This window comes from Orcinus orca, chromosome 6 (assembly GCF_937001465.1).
Source record: "Orcinus orca chromosome 6, mOrcOrc1.1, whole genome shotgun sequence".
NCBI classification, from domain to species: Eukaryota; Metazoa; Chordata; class Mammalia; order Artiodactyla; family Delphinidae; genus Orcinus; species Orcinus orca.
In genome coordinates this window covers 84,734,849-84,758,780 of record NC_064564.1, presented here as the reverse complement: position 1 = coordinate 84,758,780, position 23,932 = coordinate 84,734,849, and the positions used below count along the sequence as shown (strand labels likewise).

Below are 23,932 nucleotides of genomic sequence, written 5' to 3'. Positions count from 1 at the left end.
GTGAGTTAAGGCCTTGGTCTTCGACCTGGAGTGCCCCTCCCCGGAGGGCACGTGAAGATTTTCGTGGTGTCGTGAGCATACAAAGTTTTTACATAATTCAACTTTAAGTTCTCTTTCCTAAAATTGATTTGCGGAGAAGTCGCTAGTAGTCACAGTCTCATTTTCGTCCTCCCCTTGCCCAGTGGCCCTTCTCCCATCCAACAAAAGACAAGTATACCTCTCCCCTGTAAAAATCTTACTAAAATATGTTGCCACGAGGAATAAAACCCCCAGGGGACAAATTGTCCATTAGATAGCTCAAGGTACCAGAAACACCTACCTAGCATCACAGTAGAAGTCCTTCTAATACGTTTTACTGTTTGGTCATTATTTATATGACTTTCATGGGCTGCATGAATTACTACAATTGTAATGAAAATCCAGAAGGAAAAAAAAATTATAGCAAGAGGAAAGAAAAAAATATTAAGTATAAATTTATATATGTATTTTTTAAAGAGACTTTTTCTTAAAGAACGGTTTAGATTCACAGCAAATCGGAGGGGTACAGAGATTCCTCCTAAACCCTCTGTCCCAACCACATGCATAGCCTCCCCCATTATCAATATCCCCCACCAGAGTGGTACATCTGTTACAATTTATGAACCTATATTATCACCCAAAGACCACAATTTACATGAGGGTTCCCTCTTGGTGTTGTACATTTTATGGGTTTAGACAAATGTATAATGACATGTCTCCACCATTATAGTATCATACAGAGTAGTTTCACTGCCCTAAATTTTTCTGCTCTGCCTACCTGTGAAGTGGAATAGTGTTATATGTGTATTTTTATTGCAATGAAGTGTGCTATTGCACTGGATAAAAGATTTTCAAGCAAAAAAAAAAAAAAACTAAGATAACATTCTGTGGAACCAAAATATGAGTTAGGAGAAAAAAGAGGGAAAACAAGCAAGTTAAAAAGTAAATTGTTTATTTTGTTCGTGTAATTTTTATCGGATAATAGTGGGTATCAAATCATTCTGGTATTTCCAATCCATTGCATATCTTTTAAGGACTTACAGCTTTACTTTCAGAGGTTTACAATAACCAGTTGTTTTAAAAATATTTACAATTTATCCAAAAATTAAAACCTTTGTGACTATTTAAAATTATAACAAGAGAATGCATGGTGGGAAGCCATTCAGTGTTTATAGCCTGGCCTCCAGCATTATGAGAATACAGCTGAAACGGAAAGGGCTGGATTTTGAAGATGACACCGCTGTAAAAAGCTTGGAGGCAGTGCGAAGGAAGCTTTGTGCAACTCTTGGCAGGAATAAGGGTTAGCAAGGCCTCCGTGGTTCACTGCTGCTAAGAAGGCGCAGCAGTCCTGGTCGCCCTGCCATGAGGCAGAACAGCAGTCCCCAACCTTTTTAGCACCAGAGACCGGTTTCGTGGAAGACAATTTGAACATGGGGCGAGAGGAGGGGTAATGCAAGTGATGGTTCAGGCGGTAATGCGAGTGATGCGGAGCGGCAGATGAAGCTTCGCTCTCACTAGCTGGCCACTCACCTCCTGCTGTGTGGCCGGTACCGGTCTGCGCCCTGGGGGTTGAGGACCCCTGAGCTAGAATAGACGTCTCTATGGTCAAGTAGACACAGAGCCATTCCTCTCTTCCCCACCCGGTGGGGCTGCACATGAGCAGTAGCCACAGTATGGGAAAGATGGAGGAAGAGCAAAGAAGGAAGATCCCTTTGGTTCCAGAAAACCTCCTGAAAAAGAGGAAGGCTTATCAGGCCCTCAAAGCCACCCAGGCAAAGCAGGCGCTTTTGCACAAGGAGGAACAGAGGAATGGAAAAGGGCTCAAGTTTAAGCAACTAGAATGGTTTCTACATGATTCCTGGCAGCAGCTATGTGACAGGGTGCACCTCAGACGACTAGAAGTGAAACCTCATGGCTTGAAAGTGCCAGATAAATATTCTTTGGCCTTTGTTGTATTCATCCAAAGGATTAATGGGGTGAGTTCACTGGTGCAGAGGACCATTGCAAGACTTCGCCTGAATAAGATTTTCAGTGGTGTCTTTGCGAAAGTAACCCCTAAAACCATAAAAACGCTTTGTAGAGTGGAACCTTATATGACCTGGGGATTTACAAATCTGAAGTCTGTTTGGGAACTCATCTTGAAACGTGGACAAGCCAAGGTCAAGAACAAAACCATCCGACAGACGACACAGTGATTGAGGAGCACCTGGGGAAGTTTGGTTTCGTTTGCTTTGGGAGACCTCATTCATGAAGTTGCCTTCCTGGGGAAGAATTTTCAGTCGATCTCAGGGGTTTTGTGCCCTTTCCAACTCCCAGTGGCCCACCAGGCTACCAAGAATAGAGTGGGTTTCCTCAAGGAGGTGGGCTCACCTGACTATCAAGGAGAAAGCATCAGTCAGGTCATCCGGCAGCTGAACTAAACCCAGAATATTTGAAAGCACAGTGCATTTGGAAGCATGTGTTTTTGTTTTATGGAATTGTTACCCAGTATCTTCAAAATAGATTATTTTCTACTATATCTTCAGAAACTGGGGGGGAAGTGTCAGGGAAAAGATGGTGATAGTCATGGCAGGCATGGCAGGCACTTTTCATCCCACGCCAGGTCCAAGGAAACATTCCTATGTATTTTCGGTGTTGGTCACCATCCACCTCTGAAACCAGCAAAAGACTCATGCCATGGAGGAGGGATGCTTTGTCACATCTTCTATCCTGGGGTTTAATGTTGGTGAATGAATACCCAAGCATGAATACAAGACAGCAGTGGACCAACCCCAGGGACGTACTTGAGCCTAGGGGTTCCTAGGGCCTTGTTTTAGAAAGAATTGTAAGTACAATTAGAGAGAAGAGCACAAAAGCAGTGCTCGGTTGTCTCTGCTGTGAGTCCATGTTCTAACTTCAGTGACAGCGTTGTGAGCTCTCAGACTTACACAGAGCTCTAAGTGTATATGATGGCTTCCTTATCCTTGCCTGCAGCTGGCTTAATGCTTTTCTTTAGCTCAGGATTTTAACCTGTTCTTGGATCTATGAGAAGGGAAGGACACTTTCCCCAGGAAAACATGCAGAAACTCCAATTCTGTCTTGGAAGTTTAGAGTATCTGTAGACCCTACTCAGGGACCCATGCACCTTATGTGAAGAAGTCCCGCACTATCAGGATTGGTCACCCAGGCTCTGACCTTCCTAGTCTCTTCTGGTTCCATGTCCTATGGAAGACCAGAGCTTACCAAGGTAGGTTTTTCCCTTCAAGCCAAATGAGTGTTTCCTTTTAAGAACACGGTGGTAGATTACTGAGTCCCTGTGCCATCTATGACTCAGGGAAATGCCCACCATTTAGTTCTTCCGGGCTTCAGGATGGAATTCTCTGGTTTCCCTGATGATCAGTCCTCTCCTTAAACCCAAATCAGGAAAGAGTGAACCATTTTCTTGGTTTGGCATGGATGAAATTAGCAATATTTGGTCTTTTAGGCTGTAGGCAAGCAGCTTAATTGGACCCTTTCCTTATATATTCTAGACTCCAGAAGTATTGCCCTCTACCCTGCAAGTGATAATGTAGACCAACACTCCTGGAGATGTTAGACCTAAAAAGAGGGTCTGACCCTGCTTGTGTTTGTCATCAGTGTCCACCCCTAAATGGGCCTTCCCTCTGCTCCTGTCACTCACTTAGTTGCCTCAACTTGCCATCTAAGCAGTTGGTTAGGGTGTGCCAGGCCCAGCTTAAGAGCTGAAAACGTGCTTAACTATTGTGTCCCCTGGTCCTTTAAGATCAGCTCTGCTGGGGCTTCCCTGGTGGCGCAGTGGTTGAGAGTCCGCCTGCCGATGCAAGGGACACGGGTTCGTGCCCCGGTCCGCGAGGATCCCACGTGCCGCGGGGCTGCTGGGCCCGTGAGCCATGGCCGCTGCGCCTGCGCGTCCGGAGCCTGTGCTCGGCAATGGGAGAGGCCGCAGCGGTGAGAGGCCCGCGTACCGCAAAAAACAGAAAAAAAAAAAAGACCAGCTTTGCTGCAGTTTTGGTTCATGGGGCGCTCAAACATGTTACTGAGCCCAAGCTCATACTACTCGCCGCCCAACAGGCTAATAAATGGAGAGACGAGTTGTTGGGACAAGGAATAGACAATTTATTCAGAAAGCCAGAAAACTGAGAAGATGGCGGGCTCGTGCCCCAAAGAACCATCTTGCCTGAGTTAGAATTCAGGCTTTTTTTTTTTTTTTCTCCAGGCTTCTTTTATACTGAAAGGGGAGGGCGTAAAGTCAAACACTTCCTGGTTCCCGTCAGCCTCTGGAGGGGATGTGTTATTCGTTCACAGGTGAGCCTGGCCAGCTAAACAAAGGTATTTTAGCTTAATGCTCATTACCTGGGAGGCAGGGTTGCCAGAGATTGGCCGTTATGTATAATTTAAGCTTATAGGCAACATCCCTTTACTGATTAACTTGTAATAGAATACAAAATGTTCTTCCCTATTACGAACATAGCTGTGAGATTGAATTGGAGGTATTAACAGTGCCTTAAAATGTGCCAGATTATGAAGTAATTAAATTGCTTGGCTCAGGAGTTAACCTGCCAGGATTAGATGTTACAGATGTCACTCTGATACTGTGAAACATTGTAAAATCAGATGACTTTAAAATGATGTGTCAAAAAGTAATGCGAAAAGAGCAGCTGTGAGTGTGGAAGCCCAGGGTTTATATCCTGGATCTGTCTTATACTAAATATGGGAATGTTTCCAGTCTTGCCTGTAAAATGGGGCTAATATAGTCAAGCCTGTCTGCCTCACATGGTTAAGAGTAGTAAGGAAAATTACAGTTTTTTTAACTTAGAATTCTATATAAATAAAGGAGGTTATAAAAATTATTACTAAAAGTATGGTGAGAAAATTTAGATATCTACTTAAAGTTTTTCAAACTTATGTTGAGTGTACATATTCAAAAGAGCTTGAGTATTACTGACTTAAGGAGAGTAATTAGGCTGCAAGACAAAACAGTCCAGTGCAAGGAGGCAGGGCTCTGAGTTGTGGAACCTGACCTGAAAGAAATGCCTGCCCCTCTGTGAACCTGTTTCCTCAAATGGACAATAAGGAGATTGGATATGATTCTGCTGCTCCTTGTTTCTTGAGTCACTAACTGGGTGGGTCAGGCCATTTGGAATGTAACATCTCTACCAATAATAACACCATTAGCAGCAATAATAAAACCCTCTACAATTTTTTGAACGATTAATGTGCACTTACATGCATCATCTCTATAACCAAGTGTCTGCCTCTCTCACACAGGGTAATTCATGCTATTCATTCTTTTATCAGTCACCAGTGTCTACCCTATGCCTCACCCTGTTCAGGGCAATGCCAGAAAAGGGAAGAAAAGAGATGTGTCTCCTGCCCAAAGAATCTCAAAGACAGAATAGCCAGATCCATAGACAACCAACTTTAATAAAGGACCACACAGAAGCACCAAATACAAGTGCACTCAGCCGTGCTGTTTAGAGCTGGAAATGGGGAGCAATTAGTTCTGATCAGGGGATTGAGGTATTTTGTACTGGAGTTAGGCCTTGAAAAAAAAAGAAAAAGAAAAATTTGACGAGTGTAGAGCATTCCCCAGACAGGAGGAGCTCTATGTGCAGAAGCACAGAGGCAAGAAAACACAAGTCTCCTGGGAGAAAGGTATGTTGGGTGGAGCACCGGAAACAAGGGGTGTGGCAGGAAAGGAAGAGCCAGTAATCAGGGAACCCTTTGTGAAGGGCCTTGTGTGCCAGGCTAGAGTTGGGAGGGGTGCTGACCAGGAAAGGGAGATGAGCAGTTGTGCATTTTAGAGGAAGCCCACGCAGCCACTCTGCCAGCGTAAGAGTATCCGAGCCTGGCAAGGCAAGGCAAGAGCTGTGCTTCTCAGGTGGTGGAATGAGTGCCTGAATGTCAGCACCATTTGCGGCTGAGTCATCAGTGGGGACGGGAAGCAAAGGCTTCAGTCTGTTCATAGCAATACTGTTTCTCTTCTGAGGCCAGTCAGGTTAGCACACCTCAGGCTACAAACCATGCCTTGATTCTTATATCCAATCCAAGAGAAAATGGGAAGCCACACAAAGTTAAGTTTTGGGCCATAGTCCTACTAGAAAAGGAGATAGCTCCAAAAAACCTATTAAAAATATTTCAGGAATTTGAATTTGAAAACTACTTTGGGAATTTGCTAAATTTCCTAATTTCGATAATTAAATTATGGTTGTATAAGAGAATGTTCTTGTTCATAGGAAAACATGACAGTGGGGGAGAGGAGGAAGAGGAGGAGGAGGAGGCGGAGGATGATGATAGGACAAAATGTAGAATTAGTGAATCTGGGTAAGGAGTATGTGGGAATTCCTTGTTCTGTTCTATCCTTGCAACTTGCCAATAACTTTGAAATTATTTCAAAATTAAAAGTAACCCAAGGGCTTCCCTGGTGGCGCAGTGGTTGAGAGTCCGCCTGCCGATGCAGGGGACACGGGTTTGTGCCCCGGTCCCGGAAGATCCCACATGCCGCGGAGCGGCTGGGCCCGTGAGCCATGGCCGCTGAGCCTGCGCGTCCGGAGCCTGTGCTCTGCAACGGGAGAGGCCACCACAGTGAGAGGCCCACGTACCACTAAAAAAAAAAAAAAAAAAAAAAAAATGTAACCCAAAAATGTCAGGAATATGTTTCTTAATTCCATTTATCCCTTAGCACCTACCACAGGATCTTAACATTCTGTAAATAACAATGATTTATCTCTTGAGTTCCATTCTCTGCTAGGCACTACTAGGGGTTGTATACACGTTATTTCTAATCCTGCAGAGTAGGTATTCTTACTCCTATTTTACAAATGAGGAGACTGAAGTTCAAGAAGTTTAAGTATCTGATAAGAATAACAGCCAGGAATCCAAAGCCCAGGATTTTTCTGCTGTAATTCTCAGTTAATTTTTGTTTAATGAAATATGAGAGACGTTTGAATAATTTAAGGCACCATACAAATATAAGAGACTTTATGAATTACCGAGAATTATGATGAACACTCTGATCTAAAGAATACCCTCATCAATAGGAAAAGGCTAAATGTCAGTGGACTACTGTGCAACCAACTTTTCAAAAGAATTAGGTAATATACTGCCATTAGGGTTGCCAAAGAAAATGGCAGTATGCTGGGACATATTTACACTAAGAAAATTATCCATTATCCAAAATTCAAATTCAACTGAACATCTTGCATTTTTATTTGCTATATTTGGCAACCCTAAACGCCATGAAACGATGTCTGTTTTCTAAGTGAACAAAATAAGCTACTGATATAAACAAAAACACAGCCCCATTTTTGTTTAGAAAAATGTGTAAGTACAGGAAAATGTCTGGGAGGATATACTTTATAGTGTTAACATTCTCTCTAGAAAATGGAATTAGGATAAGGTATGGAAAGAAGATTTAGTGTTTACTTTCTATACTCTATTTTGTGTATTTTTAGTTGAAATCTTCATTGAGAAAATTATAGATTTGTATGCAGTAGTAAGAAATAATGCAGAGAGTTCTGTTGTATGCTTTGCTCAGTTTCTCTCTAAATTGGAAAAAAAAAACAAAACTCTTTTTTCTGTACTACTACTCACACTGAACACTTCTGACACCAGTTGGGTGTCTACAGTTCAATTCAATTCTGACACTATCTACCTGAAATTGGCATTAGACCCCAATTGTTAAGAGCTTAGTCCCACAAAACTGCTCCCACTTCAGATGCCAATCTGGAATCCAGGCTTCCTGTACTTCTGACCAAGCAGCTATAAATCATGGGTTCTCATGACCCCCTTCTTGAGTTCAATAACCTGCTAGAGCAGCTCACAAAATTCAGAAAAATTAGTTTATTTACTACATTACTGATTTATTATTAAAGGATACAACTCAGGAAGAGCCAAATGGAAGAGATGCATAGGGCAAGATGTATGGGAAGGGGCGCAGAGCTTCCATGCCTCTCCAGGACCGTCACCCTCCCAGCACCTTGATGTATTCAGTACCCTCTCCAAAAGCTTCAGTTAGGGTTTTTTACAGAGGCTTCACTATGTAGGCATGATTGATTAAAACTTCCAACCCTTGGGACCTCCCTGTGGTTAAGACTCCATGCTCCCAATGCAGGGGGCCCAGGTTCGATACCTGGTCCGGAACCAGATCCTGCACACCACAACTAAAAGATCCTGCACACTGCAACTAAAGATCCCGCGTGCTGCAACTAAGATCTGGCGCAGCCAAATAAATAATAAAATAAATAAATAAATATTTTTTTAAATTCCAACCCTCTAATCACATGGTTGACTTTCCAAGCAAAAACCAGTCCCCCATCCTTAGGAGCTTTCCAGGATCCTCCAGCTACTAGTCATCTCATTAACAACAAAAACACACTTACTACTTCAGAGATTACAAGGGTTTTAGAGCTGTGTGCCAGGAAAGGGGGAGTGGGGAGGGCAGACACAAAATATGTATTTCTTATTATGTCACACACCACCAGTGGTAACATTTTGCAAAACAAATTCATCCAAGCTGTTGCATGCATCAATGGTGCATTCCTTTTTATTGCCAAGTAGCACTTCGTGGTTGGATGTACCACAGTTTATTTAACCATTCACCTGTCAAAAGCCATCTGGGATGATCACAGTTTGAAGCTATTACAAACAAAGCTGCTATGAGCATTTGTGTGCGGGTTATTGCATGCATTTTTAAACTAATTTTTAGATCTAAAAATAATAGATTATATAAAAATGTTATAACACCAATCTGACAAAAATAAATAAATTGCAAAGCAAACAACAAACTGGGAAAGATTTATAATGTATACATAGACAGAATAAACTGGTAGCTGAGATGGCCTCTGGGGAACTGGTTGACCAAAGGAAAGGGAAGGAAAGGCTTCTCACCACTTTGGCTTTATACATTTTGAATTTTATACTAGGCTTGTCTATTACCCTTTCAAAACTGAATTGTTTTTCAAAGTAATACCTGCAGTTTAAACATAAATTGCAACAGGTATGATTACTTACAATTAAAAAAAATCTTTTAATGAATGACCTTCTGGATGGAAAGAAAAAAAAAAGAAATCTGTATGTGGACAGTGGTTTCAGAGCTAGATAATCCTCTCCAAATGGCCTTCACTCCCAGAACCTGGGAACCTGGGCAGGAAGTGTTGCTCTGATTGGAAATAACAGAATTTATGAAAATCACCAAAATTTAGAAACCTGGCCCACCCAAAGAGCAAGATTGTGTGTTGCCCATGAAATAAAGATGTTTCCCTCAAATCTTTACCAGGAGAACAAAAAACAGCCAAGTAAAAGGGTCACAATTATCAGAGAAACACTAATCCAGGAAAATAAGTTGTCAGTGACAAAAGTAGAGAAGGAGAAACAAAAGCAAAAATAAACAAATGAGACCTAATTAAACTTAAAATCTTTGCATAGCAAAAGAAACCATCAACAAAACAAAAAGACAATCTACTGAATGGGAGGAAATATTTGTAAATGATATGACCAGTAAGGGGTTAAGATCCAAAATATGTAAACAGCTCGTACAACTCAATATCAAAAAAAAAAACCTGATTAAAAAATGGGCAGAAGACCTGAATAGACCTTTTTCCAAAGAAGACATACAGATGGTCAATAGGCACATGAAAAGATGCTCAACATCACTAATCATCAGAGAAATGAAAATCAAAACCACAATGAGAGGGGCTTCCCTGGTGGCGCAGTGGTTGAGAGTCCACCTGCCGATGCAGGGGACACGGGTTCGTGCCCCGGTCCCCACATGCCGCGGAGCGGCTGGGCCCATGGGCCCGCGGGCCCTGGCCGCTGGGCCTGCGCGTCCTGAGCCTGTGCTCCGTGACGGGAGAGGCCACAGCAGTGAGAGGCCCACGTACCGCAAAAAAAAAAAAAAAAAAACACAGTGAGATATCACCTCACACGTGTCAGAATGACTATCATCAAAAAGGCCACAAATAACAAATGTCGGTGAGAATGTAGAGAAAAGAGAACCTTTGTACACTGTTGGCAGTAATGTAAATTGGTGCAGCCATTGTGGAAAACAGTATGGAGGTCCCTCAAAAAACTAAAAATAGAACTACCATATGATCCAGCATTTCCACTCCTGGATATATATCCAAAGAAAGTGAAACCATTAATTCGAAAAGACACATGTACCCCAATGTTCATAGCAACATTATTTACAATAGCTAATACATAGAAGCAACCTAGGTATCCATCAACAGATGAATGGATAAAGATGTGGTATATACACACACACACACACACACACACACACACACACACACACACACACACACACACACAATGGAATATTACTCAGCCATTAAAAAGAATGAAATTTTGCCATTTGCAACAACATAGATGGACCTGGAGGGTATTATGCTTAGTGAAATAAGTCAGACAGAGAAAGACAAATACTGTATGATATCACTTGCATGTGGAATCTAAAAAATAAAACCAGTGAATATAACAAAAAAGAAACTGACTCACAGATATAAACAGCAAACTAGTGGTTACCAGTGGGGAGAGGGAAAGGGGGAGGGGCAAGATGGGGATAGAGGATTAATAGGGACAAACTACCATGTATAAATTAAGCAACAGGGATATATTGTATAGCAACAGGGAATATAGCTAATATTATATAATAACTTTAAATGGAATATGATCTATAAAAATTTTGAATCACTATGTTGTACACCTGAAACTATATTATATTGTAAATAACTACACCTCAATTTTTTTTTTAAGTGGAGAAGGAAAGGGACCTGAGTAGAGCATTGAGGAAAGAAGGCCAACTTCTAAGACATAAATACTGTGTATCCAGTCCCTGTGGGTGGAGGACTTGTCAACAGAGGAGAGACTGAGCAGGGCAGCAGGGCAGCAGGGAGAATTCTGAGCCCTTTCAGAGCCAGAGGGGACTGTCCCACAGCAGCATCCCAGCACCTTGCCTCTAGCCTGCACACTCTGATCAATCTTCTGGGAGCTGAGAGTGGCCCACGTGTCTGTTGTCCTCCTGTGAAGGACCCTACAAGCTTTGGCTTTCTCTAGTAGTCTGGGAGTTTGGTGACTGCTGTGAACACCCCAAAACTGGGATCTTCTAAGTTTGTGAAGCCTGAGGTATAGTTCTCAGAAGAATACATATTCCACCTCTGTGATCATACAGCCTTATGCTCACATCTCCAGTAGTCCACTTAGCACCAAGGCTCGTGGCCAACTGGTCGAGTGTTACTCCTCCAGAAAGACTCTGTAACTCTAGAGACCAGAGTCTGTGTCTATGTGGCTTATCCAGCCTAGTACACAGTAGGAGCTCAATAAACTTTCTTTTTGAAGTACTCTGTGTGTGTGTGTGTGTGTGTGTGGGAGAGAGAGAGAGAGAGAGAGAGAGAGAGAGAGAGAGCGAGAACTCAGCTTAATTTTGAATTTAAATCCCCATTTTGCTAAAGGAGCAGAAACATAGTCTTTGGAGTCCACCCCTCAATTTCTCCCTCATCCCATTAAGATGATGGAGGTAAGCATCTGACCCTTGGTCATCAGCCCATGCCAGTGGCTCCTGCTACTGCTCTCATTCCTGACAGCCAGGCCTTCTGCCTGGAAGCTCTTTTCCCCTCTGTGCCATCTAAGAGTATGGGAATCAGGGTGCTCCCTCCTCCCAGGCTTCAGCTTTACCTCTTGGGGCTCTGTCCAGAAGGCAGGGCTTGTCCCTCAGAACGCCACTAAGGTCTCCATCATCAGGACTTCCCCTTTGTCTTTTCTTTTTTCCAGCCTCAGGGAAATCTCTTCTCTGTTTGAGGATGGGGTTCAGGAAGCCCTGCTCTCTCCCACAGAGATTTTGTCTATTCTTGGAGTCTTCTCTATGGAAATGCACACATTTTTGGACACCAAAGCAAGAGAGACTCCTTTGATTTTTCTTTCATCTCTGTCACATTCTTTCCATAAGGACAAGACAACAAAAAAGGCAGCACCTTGAATGAAGGAGGGTGTGGGGGGATGAGTTGAGGGGAGAGTAGTAAACCACATGGAGAAAGGAATATAATTAAACATCACAAAAAATGTTATGTTATGTCATAGCATGACAACTGAATACATAAACCATAATGGAAAAGAATATAAAAAGAATGTATATATGTGTATAACTGAGTCACCTCGCTGTACACCAGAAATTAACTCAACATTGTAAATCAACTATACTTCAATTAAAGAAATAGATTTTTTAAAAACTCAATACATTTTAAATGGCATGTAAATAAATGAGCATCCACATCTGCTGAGGAAAAAGTGACATTGCGTTGTCTCCCAGCTCCAATTCAGCTGCAGCACTGTGCCCAAGAGCCGCGACCATCAGAAGAACTGGTCTTCTGGAGGGTCATCTTCTACAGCCACCAGAGCCCACAGATCACCCTCCTTGGCTACAAACAGAATCTTAAAATAGCTTTAACTCTCTGTTCAGAAGCTATTCATGCCAGCCGGGATTCCCAGAATCTCTGAAGCTGGATTGGAGTGTGGAAAGCCCAACCTGTTCACTCCGAGGAATATTTCTAGGTTCAGGCGAGGCAGCAGATCCAAGAGCAGGAAGATTCAGGCCAGTACTTTGGGACAAGATGGGCTGCAGCTGAGGCATTTTGCACCTGTCTGCTTGGCCTCTGTTGTGCACTCATTCCTCTGCAACAATTATTGTGGAGCCCTCCTTGCCATGAGTTCGTCACAGAAGAGCTTCCTTGGTTCTGCCTCCCCACCAGCAGAGCTGGCAGAAGACTCTGGGACGTGTGTAGATCTGAACTGAAGGAGAAATAGGAGGGCTGAGGTGAAGAAATGGCCGTGGCCACAGTAAGAAGGCTCACTGACAGTCTTCTGAAACCTCCAACCCCATAGTCATGATACCACCATGCCCTTGAGAAGGGCTTGCAGATCCCTTAGGGGACCCTAGGGAGTTCACACACCTTCCACCCCCAAGTTCAGGAGGGACCTGCACCAGGCTTGGAACCTTCAGAATCAGGGCCTGGATTCTAAGACACTCCAGTGAGCAAGCATATGACAAGTGCTTTCTGTGTATAGAGACAGAAATGAAAGTGATACCACTCACTCATTAACCCACTAGACAAATAGCTACTGAGCGCCTGCAAGTCCCTGCTCTCAAAAAGCTTACCTTCTAGTGGGTGAGACCTTCTAGTGAAATCACATAAATAAGTGATTTCATTTTGGATTGTGACACATGCTGACTAAGAAAACTAAGTAGGGACAGGGGATAGAAAGTGATGCAGAGAGAGAGTTGCTGTTTTATTTTTATTCATTTTTATTGAGGTGTAGTTGATTTATAATATTATACTAGTTTCAGGTGTTCAATGTAGTGATTTAGTATTTTTACAGATTATAATCCATTAAAAGTTATTATAAGATAATGGCTATAATTCCCTGTGCTATACAATATATCCTTGTTCCTCATCTATTTTATACACAGCAGTTTGTATCTCTTAATCCCACATCCCTATCTTGTCCCTGCCTCCTTCCCTCTCCCCACTGGTAACCACTAGTTTGTTTTCTACATCTGTGAGTCTGTTACTGTTTTGCTCTATATAGCAGCACTATTTACAATAGCCAAGGCATGGAAGCAACCCATGTGCCCATCAACAGACAAATGGATAAAGAAGACATGGTATATACATATACAATGCAATATTACTCAGCTGTAAAAAAAAAAAAGAATGAATTTCTGCCATTTGCAGCAATGTGGATGAACTTAGAATATTATACTTAGTGAAATAAGTCAGAAAAATACTGTATGATATCACTAATACGTGGAATCTAAAAAATAAACTAATGTATATAGCAAAACAGAGAGCTGCTGCTTTTGATAAGGCCATCTGGAAAGACCCCTCTGAGGAGGTGATGAGAGAGCAGAGGTGTGAAGGGCCAGAAATAGAGAGCCATGTGAAGATGGGAAAGAACATTCTACACAGAGGGAACAACAGAGACAGGTTCTGAGCAGGACCAGGCTTGGCATGTTCAAAGAAGGCCCACGTGCCTGGAATGAAGGCAGCAAGAGCAGAGAGGCTGGCAGATAGATGGGGAGGTGAGAGCCACCAGATTGCGTAGGGCCCTGCAGCCCCATGAAGTACTCCAGACTGCATTCCAAGTGTGATGTAAAGTCACAACTGGGGAGTGATATGACTGATTTACATTTTGAAGACCAGAAGGCAGCTGTGTAGGCAATCAGCTGGAAATGGGAAGAGTTTAAGCAGTAAGACCAGTCAAGAAAGCTACTGCTGTCCAAATGGATGATGGTGGCTTGGATTTGGGTGACAGTAGTGGATGGTGAAAAGTTGTTGGGACACTGGATATATTTTGAAGGAAGAATCTTCTTGGGGAGTGAGGAGAAGAGAGGAGTCAAGGATAGCTCCAAAGTTTATGAGCTGAGCAACTGGGTGAATCGTGATATCATTGACTGAGATGGTTATATATAGGGGCTGGGAGGAGGTCTGGAATCAAGAATTCTATCTGAGGCTTTGTTAATTTTGGAACAGCAAGTAGGCAGCTAGATATGTGATTCTGGAACTCTGGAGATAGATTGAGACTACAGACAGACTGGGGAGTCATCCGTGCAGAGGTGGTATTTAAGCTCCAGGACTAGATGAGATGAGTAGGAAGAGAGTGGAGATGGAGAAGAGGTTTGTAAATTGCACACCAGGACATGCCACCACGATGTGGTCAGGAAGAGAAGGAGTGGCTGAGAAGGTACAAGGAGGAGCACATGGTGACTGGGAAGGCCTGGAGAGGAAGTGCATCAAGGAGTGCATCAAAAGCTGCTAGGAGATTAAAAATAAGATGAGAACTGAGAGTTAACCATTTGCTAAGGAAGATGGAACCGGTGGTAACCTTTCAGAAAAGCGCTAAGGGGCTTGCCTCACTGAAGTCAACTGAGGAGAAAATGAAAGGTGAGGACAAGAGTGAAGAGAATGAGAGAATCCCAGCAGGAAACACGTGGCCCCTCCAGCTGCACGGTTTTAAGAGCCATCTTAATGAAGATACTCTACTGAGGTAGGTGGAGTAAGAGTACTAAAGGGGAAGTTGAGACTCCCAGGGAATAGAATAGCAGGAAGCTGAGGCCTGAGGGGCAAGAGAGGTATTAACTGAAGCAGGGTGAAAAGCCATGGAAGAGGGGCCACCAGGCACAGAAGTTGTAGTTGAGGAAAGCAGCATTCGGAAACAGAGTGAGGTGGGGAAGAAGCCTGAAGAATAAATCGGGGTGAATTCAATTGGAAGTCATTGGAAGCCAGCAGGTAAGGCAACCTGGTGATAGAATCCACAGAAGCCAGCTTCCCAGAGCAGGGATGGGTGGAGAATGAATGGGGGTGGGGTATGGAAGGGAACACGAAAAAAATCAGTAGAGCTGTAAGCTGGGGGAGGACAGCAAGTACAGGTGACTCCAGTACAAACCAAAAGAGAAGGCAGCAGGCTGCAGAAATGGTAGAGAGGAAAAGCATAGACATCAAATCCTGGCCTCACCACTGTTTTACCATGGACACAGTGATTAGCATTCCTGGGAATTGTTAGAATTAAATGAGGAGACTTTCCTGGTGGTCCAGTGGTTAAGAATCCGCCTGCCAATGTAGGGGACACGGGTTCAAGCCCTGGTTCGGGAAGATCCCACATGACGCGGAGCAACTAAGCTCGTGCGCCACAAATACTGAACCTGCGCTCTAGAGCCCGTGAGCCACAATTACTGAGCCCACGTGCCACAACAACTGAAGCCCGCGCGCCTAGAGCCCATGCTCTGCAACAAGAGAAGCCACCGCAATAAGAAGCCCGCGTACCGCAACAAAGAGTAGCCCCCGCTCGCCACAACTAGAGAAAGCCCACGCGCAGCAACGAAGACCCAACACAGCCAAAATACATAACTAAATAAGTAAAATTTAAAAAAATAAAAATCATGGTGATTTAATGTAGATTCAGTGAGGAAGACCTGTCCCGCCTTCTGGGATCTCTGCTGAAAAGTGTTTCTTGTTCTGCTGCTTGAACCTGTGGCTATGTGTGCTGTTACCACCTGGTGGCAGCATGCCCCAATCATGAGTTTCATTGGAGAGCCGACTCCTTTTAAAACGTTATGGACAGAAAGACAACCAGACATTATGGACCTCCTGATGAAGTGCACAGCACCACCTTTGAAGTAGCCTTGCCAAAAAAGCAGACCTGAGTCCAATTCAGGCTCTGGATCCAACTACCAATTTACAGAAAATACAGGGATGAAAGAGCCACGTTAAACAACCTCATGAGGATGCAAAGCAGCAAAACCAGAGTATGGAAATCTCTATGGGACAAATGCCTTAGTTTCTTAACAACAACAAAAACAAAAGGGCAAGGAAAAGACAAGGCTGGAAGAGGAATCTTCAGATTAAAAGAGACCAAAGAGGGCTTCCCTGGTGGCACAGTGGTTAAGAATCCACCTGCCAATGCAGGGGACATGGGTTCGAGCCCTGGTCCAGGAAGATCCCACATGCCATGGAGCATCTAAGCCCGTGCACCACAACTACTGAGCCTGTGAGCCACATCTATTGAGCCCGCATGCCACAACTACTGAAGCCGGCTTGCCTAGAGCCTGTACTCTGCAACAAGAGAAACCACCGCAATGAGAAAACCGTGCACCGCAATGAAGGGTAACCCCCGCTCGCCGCAACTAGAGAAAGCCTGCGTGCAGCAATGAAGACCCAACGCAGCCAAAACATAAATAAAGTAAATAAATTTTTAAAAAAAGGACTGAAGAGACAAGTTAACATATCACAATAAAAAAAGTGTTCAGGGAAATATGAATGCTGACTGGATTTTGAATAATATTAAGAAATCACTGTTGAATTGGGGGAGTGGGTTGGTCTGGTGGTTATTTTTTTCAAAGGAAGTACTTTAATATCTCTCTTTTTTAAAAGATACATATTGAAATATAGGATGTATATTTGTAAAGATAGGATGTCTGATATTTACTTCAAAATAATCTGCGGAGGGCAAGGGGATGAGGAGCCAAAAGCAAATTGGCTGTGAATTAATTATTGTTGAAGTTAAGTTATAGTACTTGGACTTTCATTATTTCCTTGTGTTATGGACCGTATATGTCTTCCCAACATTCTTATGTTGAAGCCCTAACCCCAAATGTGATGGTATTAGGAAGTATTAGGAGATCATGAGGGTGGAGCCCCCACTAAGAGGGTTAGTGCTCTTATAAGAACAGGAGGAGACACCAGATCTCCCTCTTGTGAGGGTATAGAAAGAAGGCAGCTGTCTGCAAACCAGGAAGAGGGCCTTCACCAGAACTTGACCATGCTGGTACCCTGATCTCAGACTTACTAGCTTCCAAAACTGAGAAACAAATGTCTGTTGTTTAAGCCACCCAGTCTATGGTATTTTGTTAGGGCAGCACAAATATACGGTAGTTGTGGTCAGCAACATGTCAGTCACAGGGAAGCTTTTTAGAAATGCAGAGTCTCAGGCCCCACCCCAGACCTATGAGTCAGAATTGTAGTTTAACAAGCTCCCCAGGTGAATCATAGGAACACTTAATGCTTAAGAAGCATCAAATTACATTATTCTGGGTTGCCATGGTGGCGCAGTGGTTGAGAGTTCGCCTGCCGATGCAGGGGACACGGGTTCGTGCCCCGGTCTGGGAAGATCCCACATGCCACGGAGCGGCTGGGCCCGTGAGCCATGGCCGCTGAGCCTGCGCATCCGGAGCCTGTGCTCCGCAACGGGAGAGGCCACAACAGTGAGAGGCCCGCGTACCGAAAAAAGAAAAAAAAAATTACATTATTCTTTCTACTTTTGTGTATGTTTGAGATTTCCACAGTAAAAATATAAAAACTAAGAAATTATAAAAAGAAACTTTATAATGTATAGCAAACATTACATCAAAGATGCTCATTAAATATTGGTTGAGGTGAGCAGATGCTGCCCAGATAGCAAATATTTCTAATTTTCTTATCAAAAATAAGTGTATCATAATTTCAGTATGTTATGATTAAAAATACAGCACATACCAATATATTTGATCTTTGCAAAAGGCCTCTAAAGTAACCTTTTGTAACAGATTTCAGGGATGAGTAAAATAAAGTGTAGAGAGACCAAGTGACTCATCCAAGATCTCACAGGTTTTAAGTGGAAAAACTAGGACTTCTAACTCCAAAACCCATTTTCTTTCTACCACTACATCATAATTCTAGGAATTGAAATGTGTCCCAGGCTTTTGTAGTTTGTTTTTGTATAATTTGGTTTGGGTTTTAGTCTTATATATGCGTATTTTATTTATTTATTTATTTATTTATTTATTTATTTATTTATTTATTTATTTATTTTTGGCTGCGTTGGGTCCTCCTTACTGCATGCAGTCTTTCTCTAGTTGCAGCGAGCGGGAGCTACTCTGTTGTGATGCATGGGCTTCTCATTGCGGTGGCTTTTCTTGTTGCGGAGCACAGGCTCTAGGCACGCGGGCTTCAGTAGTTGTGGCACGTGGGCTTAGTATATATGGCTTGCAGGCGGCTCTAGAGCGCAGGCTTAGTAGTTGTGGCACACAGGCTTAGTTGCTCCATGGCATGTGGGATCTTCCCGGGCCAGGGCTCGAACCTATGTCCCCTTCATTGGCAGGCGGATTCTTAACCACTGTGCCACCAGGGAAGTCTCTATATGTCTATTTTTAAAGTTTCTTCTTATAGCATGGCTTGTTGGGCCACAATTATTTTTACTTCCCCCTTTGATCTCTACTGACGTTCTGCTGTGAATATAATACAGCTCTGGCTTTTAAATCTTACTTTATTCAAGAGACAATTATCTCAGTCCTTGAATTTATCTCATTCATAAGATCTTGAAACTTGAATACTTAAATGACGGAGTTATGAGAATGGCATCAGTGTTTCATGAACTTGTTTGTATGTTGAAATCACTTGGGGAACTTTAAAACTTCCCAATGAAAAAAAAACTTCCCGATGGCTAGAGTCTCTGAGGGAGGGATGCCGGCATAAATTACCCAGGCAATCCCAGTGGGCAGTCTGGTTTGAGAACCAGTGATCTAGCTATTCTCATTGGAAGCAATGCTACCTAGGGAACACTTCGGAAATATAGGGGGGAATTTTGATTACCAAAATATTAAAAATGGCTAAAATTTAAAACAATAAGTGATGGTGAGGATGCAGAAAAACTGGATCGCTCATACGCTGCTGATGAGAATGTAAAATGGTGCAGCTGCTCTGAAAAATAGTTGGGCGGTTCCTTTTAAAACCAAAAATGGACTTAACATATGACCCAGCAATTTCACTGTTAGGCATTTACCTCAGAGAAATGATAATTTATTTTCACACAGAAGCATGTCCATGAATGTTCATAGCAGCTTTATTCACAATAGCCCTAAATTGGAAACTGCCCAAGTGTCTTTCAATAGATGAATGGTTAAATAAACTGTGGTACATCCATACCATGCAAGATGGCTAATTTTATGTGTCAGCTTGACGAGCCACAGGGCACCCAGATTAAATGTTATTTCTGGGTATGTCTGGATGAGATTAGCATTTGAATTGGTGGACTCAAAGCAGATTACATCCCCCACCCCCGCATTTGGGTGGGCATCATCCAATCAACCAAGAGCCTAAACAGAACAAAGGCAGAGGGAGGACAAATTTACCCCTTTTTTCCTGCCTCACTGCTTGAACTGCTAGGACATCTCATCTCCTGTTCTACCCCTGGACTAGGATTTACACCATCAGCTCACCTGGTTCTCAGGCTTTGGGACTCTGACTGAATTACACCACTTGCTTTCCTGGGTCTTCAGCTTGCAGACAGCAGATTATAAGCCTTCTAGCCACCATAATTGCATGAGTCAATTCCTCATAATAAATCTCTCTTTCTCTCTCTCTCTCTCTCTCTCCCTCTCTCTCTCTCTCTCTCTCTCTCTCTCTCTCTGGCGCGCTCTCTCTCTCTCTCTCTCTCTCTCTCTATATATATATGTATATATATATATACACACACACATACATATCTCTATAATATATATACATATATATATATATATATATATATCACTATATATCTCTCTATCTCTATCTCTATCACCTGCCACCTCAAGGTGGCCTTGGGCAGGTCTCTGCAGCATCTTTCACTGCCTCAGCACCACCTGCCCAGCCCTTGACAATGTTCGGAACATGTCCTCATCCTCATGGAACTTGACTATGAAATGGGCAGGAATTAATGTGTCCATTTTACAGATAGATAAACTGAGGCTCTGAGAGTTGCCTGCTCAAAGCGGCTGAGGACAGAGCAGAGAGTCTGGAGAAAGCAAGATGGGGATGAGGAAGATTTAAAAGTGTAAAGGTGAGGAGAGGAGGAGGAAAGTGTCATTGCTAACCCTCTGGTGGACCGTGATCTCAGACAGATCTCAGAATAATATATTATTGTTTTAACCACTGAGTTTTGGGGTGTTTGTTAGGCAGCAAGAAATAACTATTCTCAATGGCTCAAGGCATCCCCTGCTGGAAAGCAAATACTATTACCTTTAATAAAAAGGTATGGGTACCTTTTATAGGACAAATTTTCCAACATATGTATGTATGTATAATATATATATACCTAAACATCAAATTTCAACATATTTTGCATCGCCTCCAAAACTCTGGCAAATAGACTGCAAAGCAAGGACTGAGTAAACTTTGCAACAATACAGCCTTAAATAGTCGAGCCATTTCCAATTTTCATGATGTACATGCAAACTGTAATTGAAAGGACCATGGGTCTCAGCAGGCTTCCAAGTCAAGATTGGACTCTATCAACAGATTAATTCCAGCTTGGGAAACTGGGTACACAAATGGAATTCTTGAGAAAGACCTGCCAAGGCGATTTGCCTTATGAAATTCTTTTGGCCACTCCCATTGCTGTACTTTGTACCAGACCACCCATGTGGATATGCATATTTCATTGCAAGCCTTCCTGGAGATTGGAGACAAGCCACAGCCACACCAAAAAGCACTAAAAACTAAGTACTACTGACTCCTCTCCAAATCACAGGTACCATTTAGGACTACGATAGCCTGAAAGGGAACTCCTAAGTTTTCACTGCTCTGTAGTGGCTTTCACCTGGAAAGAGAAGAGACATCCATAACTCACTAAGAGATACCCACTGTGAAGTATTCTTGGAGAACTGTGTGGATATGCAGGATAAATAACCCTAGGACTAGCTGTGTGAACTGGGAAACCTCAGAGTGAATCCTGCCTATAGGATTCCTTGCAGTCTTTACCTTACTTGTGATGGTGGTTTGCTGATGCCTACATGGAAGATCTTCCTTCCCCCTCACTCACCTTCCCCAGCACACAGTGATGATGAACAGCAATTATCCCTAGAAAGGCATATCCATGGCCCAACAAATGCATAGGTATGTATTTGTGGATTCGTCTATCCCAACAGGGGAGAAAATGATGAGGAAAGCAGCCCCTTCCCAATGAAACACTGGAAAATATCATGCAGGCAAAACTCAGTTATCAAAAATATCTCTAATGTTTTGGGACTTCCCTGGTGGTCCAGTGGGTAAGACTCCGCCCTCCCAATGCAGGCGGTCCAGGTTTGATCCCTGGTCGTGGAACTAGATCCTGCATGCATGCTGCAACTAAGAAGCCCACATGCTGCAACTAAGAAGCCTGCATGCTGCAGCTAAACAGCCCACACGCCGCAAGGAAGATCCCACGTGCCACAACTAAGACCTGGTGCAGCCTAAATAAATAAATATTAAAAAAATAAAAACCTCTAATGTTTTACTCACCTGCACAAATACTATAATGCTTTTATAAGAATTCTAAATACTTTGTTGGACAAATAACTGATTTCTTTCAAATAAATGTTATTGCTGCTCTTTCAAAAAGCCTTTTTAAAAAACAAAATAAGGCTTTTTATATTGGAAATTTTGAAATATATGTAAGAATGGACAGAATAATATAATGAACACATACACTCATCAACAAGCTACAACACTTATCAACTCATGGTCAGTCTGGTTTCATCTATACCCCTGCCTACTACCCTCCTGCCCAGATATCGTATCTTGTCATATAAATATTTTAGACATCTCTAAAAATGAGAATTATTTTAAACCATAACCACAATGCTATTCTCACATGTAAAAAAGTTCATACAACTTTCTTAATATAATCAAATATCCAGAGTGCACATTTCCTTAATCATCGCATTTTTTTCCCAGTTTGCTCTAATCAGGATTCAAAGCATAAAGATCTATACTTTGTAATTGGTGGCAATGTTTCTTAAGTCTCTTTTAATATGTAGGATTTTTCTTATTCTTTTTCTCTTGTGATTTTTAAAAGGAAATGGTACTATTTACCTATAGAGTTTGTAATCAAATTGTTTTGGTTTTTTTTTTTTTTTTTTGGCTGGGTTGGGTCTTCGTTGCTGCGCACGGGCTTTCTCTAGTTGAGGTGAGCAGGGGCTTCTCTTTGTTGCGGAGCACAGGCTCTAGGTGCGCAGGCTGCAGTAGTTGTGGCGTGCAGTCTCAGTAGTTGTGGCACACAGGCTTAGTTGCTCCACGGCATGTGGGATCTTCCCAGACCAGGGCTCGGACCCGTGTCCCCTACATTGGCAGGCGGATTCTTAACCACTGCGTCACCAGGGAAGTCCTGTAATCAAATAGTCTTTTTGAAGTTGGCTAACTTTTGATTACAAGATGTGTAATTAATTACAGAGTGTCACAATGTCTCATCTGCCCTACCTGTGTCCAAGGGTTCTCCTCCAGTTCAGTAGTGTGATCACAAGGTACTTTTTGGAGGAGACTCTGAGGTTTTACTGCTGGATAAAAGGAAGTCTCTATTTTGATGGGTTAAGGAATTAGAGTTTCATGATCCTAACCTCTGGCTGCAAAAGCAGCCATAAACAATATGTAGATGAACAGTTGTGTTTTTGTGTTTCAAAAAATTTTATGGACCTTGATTAATTCTTATTATTAGTCTCATTTTGACTTTTCTCAATCATTGAAAATGTAAAAATCATTCGTAGCTCACAGACTTTAGAAAAACAGGCATTGTACTGGATTTAGGCCACAGGAAGGATTTGACCTACTGGCCATAATTTGCTGACCCTTACCCTAGATCATAACTTCTATACAGATTTTCCCAAATTTGAAATCTGGCTTTTGGGGGGATGGAACTTGGTAGTAAGTTACAAATACATGGGATGGCTCCACTTTAGCTTAAGACAAGAAATAAAGATAATTCTTACATCTCATTTTAACTGTTGGGTGGAGAATGTGTCTAGAACTGAAAACTAAATCCTCAGTTTATTTCAAACATGATTATTATAGATGAGATGAAGTCTTGCGAGAATTATGAAGCCAGGAACGAAAAGCAACTGATCGTGGTCCACATTCTGCAGTTTGATACTTGATATTGATAAATGAATAAAAATCTCCAGCTTCTCTAAATAACTTACCTATGTGAAAAAGACACCTAATATTCTGTTTAAATGAACTTGATGGTTTAGCAAAGTAGCATAGCAGATGCCCAGTAATGAGTGAATGTCTTTGCTTTTAGAAAAGTGATTCTCAACCTTGGCTGCATTTTAGAGTCACCTGGAAAACTTTTACAACTCCAGATGCTGTGGCTGCACCACCATCATTTAATCACAGTCTCTGGAGATGAAAACTCTCCAGAGTTTTGGATAATTTGGATCCAATGTTGGGAGCTACTACTGTAGTATAATATTCAGAATTTCTGCTCTTTTTCCAGGCGCACTGTGTCATGTCCAATATCAAAAGACACAATTCTCAATGTTTACATGATCCTGTGTAGCCTAACTCCTAAGTAGATTCAGATTCTTTGATTATAGACACTTGGCCTTTCTTGCCTTGAACGCGTGTGCCAGCTCCAGGTGAACTCCAGGTGGGCTTCTGGA

General features: G+C 42.5%; 1 long non-coding RNA gene and 1 pseudogene across 2 annotated transcripts in view; both read left to right on the top strand.

Annotated features, from left to right (window-relative positions):
- The window catches only part of LOC117201877 (uncharacterized), a 47,333-nt gene that overhangs the window by 100 nt on the left and 23,301 nt on the right, over positions 1-23,932 (top strand). The window contains exon 2 of one of the 2 annotated variants that reach the window (XR_004484000.2): positions 4,232-4,344. This is a non-coding gene — a long non-coding RNA (uncharacterized LOC117201877). The remainder of the gene's footprint in view (positions 1-4,231; positions 4,345-23,932) is intronic. The other variant, XR_007477786.1, reaches the window with a different exon arrangement.
- On the top strand, positions 9-4,223 carry LOC117201876 (60S ribosomal protein L7-like 1; annotated as a pseudogene).